The following is a 2500-nucleotide window of genomic DNA, read 5'->3' as shown; positions in this document are numbered from 1 at the left end:
TACCTTAACCTAACCTATGTTGTACCTTAACCTAACCTATGTTGTACCTTAACCTAACCTATGTTGTACCTTAACCTAACCTATGTTGTACCTTAACCTAACCTATGTTGTACCTTAACCTAACCTATGTTGTACCTTAACCTAACCCATGTTGTACCTTAACCTAACCCATGTTGTACCTTAACCTAACCCATGTTGTACCTTAACCTAACCCATGTTGTACCTTAACCTAACCCATGTTGTACCTTAACCTAACCCATGTTGTGCCTCAACCTAACCCATGTTGTGCCTCAACCTAACCCATGTTGTGCCTCAACCTAACCCATGTTGTGCCTTAACCTAACCCATGTTGTGCCTCAACCTAACCCATGTTGTGCCTTAACCTAACCCATGTTGCCCATGTTGTGCCTTAACCTAACCCATGTTGTGCCTTAACCTAACCCATGTTGTGCCTTAACCTAACCCATGTTGTGCCTTAACCTAACCCATGTTGTGCCTTAACCTAACCCATGTTGTGCCTTAACCTAACCCATGTTGTCGCCTTAACGTAACCCACGTTGTCGCCTAAACCTGCTCTGTAATTGTTATACGACTCGTTCAATTACTGTAGTGTTGCCCACCCGCAACCCTCGCAATATAGTTCGCTACTCGCACTGCCCGCACCCCTGTGTATCGCTTCATGTTAAACACCTTGCAAGTCTTGCTCACTTTCCACATGCTCCTGCTGTACACTGTAATGTGGATGGCAGCAGGACGTACATGCCGCCCCTCCCCACGTCCCCACCTTGCCCCCTGCCTTCGCAAGCTGGTTGGTGAGAAGTTTGCATGTTCAATGCCCTTCGCATGCGACGTACTCAGGCTACGTTGTGGTGCGGCCTGTGTCAACTGTCCGCTGATGTCGTACGCGTGAACCACAATCTGTACTGCACATTCGTCCTTATGTACTGAATGATACATCGTGGCACATGTGTGACCGCACAACGACTGCGCCCAAAAACGGCGGACCATACAGTGCAAATATTGTGCACGCAGCTACGTGTCGTCTCCCTATGAGAGCTGGATTGCAGTGTGGTACGCCATAGAGACGTGTGGGAGGAACGGACGCCGTGGATGGCGATCAGCATGAGCTGTCTGTTGATGTATTCGGACCTAGTCGTCTCTCCTCACACACCGTGATGGCATGGTGCACCGCGTTCCATATCTGCGACATGCTACAGAGGCCGGTTGACAGTCGTTCGAGCAATGGACATCGCATACGTACGGGGGCCACCTTCCACGTATTGTCTAGGCGTGCACATTTTGTTGCGTGTATGTGGGCAGACGTAGTGTGGCGTGACACCTGACACAGGCATGCAATAATCGTTGAAGTTGCAAATGGCGATGGACGCCTGCGTTTTCTGGTGAAGTTACGCAAATGAACAAATGGTAACCTGTTGTGGTGCGGTTGTTCTCGCTAGGGGTGAATCGGTGATGGCGACGATAGGTTGAGGTACTAACCGGTTGTTCCAGCGATACCCACCATGCCGACGAAACTGAACGGCATCTGGGTGTGAAGCGATACGCGGCGGTGGCTGGGTGGGACCGTCCCCGGCCGGTGAGGGGGCGCCTCCCGGCGTGCTGGCCGCGCGGTGCGTGGGCGCACGCGCTACAGCCGGCTGGTGGGGGCGGCCAGTGGCAGGCGCGCCGGCCGACGGACGCGGCAGGCGTCGCAGCTGCGCGCCGGCGCACCCTGCGCGCGGCGCCGTGCGGCCAAAGTAGGTCCTCGCGGGCCCGGTGCGAAGCGCGGTGGACATCTTCAGTGTGCTGGTCCGATTGAGGACTGTGTGCGTTGAGGATGCGCCGGCGCTCGGCGCCGCGACGCCGTCTGCTGCTCGGTCGCCCCAGCGGTTCTCGCTGGTGGTTTGTATCGCAGCTGTGCGGATGTGTTGGCGCGTGCGCTGTGCTGGGAGAGTTCGCTTCGGCACCCAAGTGGGGCTTTTGTCCTTCTGTGGCGCTGGCGTTGGAGCTGCCGGTCACCGTAGGTGGCGCGTGTTGTCTCCCGCCGGCAATGCCACGACAGCACGCTCCCGGGCCTCTGTCGGCAGCGGCAAGCTCAGTTGGGAGCACGGGTGGTCGCACCGAAAGCGTCTACTCGCCTAACTCCGGGCGATTGCGCCTCTCTCGAACCCGACCAAGTACTTGGGACGGCGCTGCGCGCCGCCGGGACCTGAGAGGGTTTCGAGGTGTATTGTGCAGGGGAGCTCAGCCTCCTCCTGTTTGCAGAATGATTGAGCGGACGCTTGCGTGTTCGCGCGGGCCCCCGGGACACACTCCCGGGCGGCCGGCTGCTCAGCTCTAGTTGACGCAGCTCCCCTGGTTGATCCTGCCAGTAGTCATATGCTTGTCTCAAAGATTAAGCCATGCATGTCTCAGTACAAGCCGCATTAAGGTGAAACCGCGAATGGCTCATTAAATCAGTTATGGTTCCTTAGATCGTACCCACGTTACTTGGATAACTGTG

This window comes from Schistocerca piceifrons, unplaced genomic scaffold (assembly GCF_021461385.2).
Source record: "Schistocerca piceifrons isolate TAMUIC-IGC-003096 unplaced genomic scaffold, iqSchPice1.1 HiC_scaffold_56, whole genome shotgun sequence".
In the NCBI taxonomy this organism is placed as follows: Eukaryota; Metazoa; Arthropoda; class Insecta; order Orthoptera; family Acrididae; genus Schistocerca; species Schistocerca piceifrons.
The sequence above is the reverse complement of the archived record's forward strand: the minus strand, read 5'-3'. Positions refer to the sequence as shown.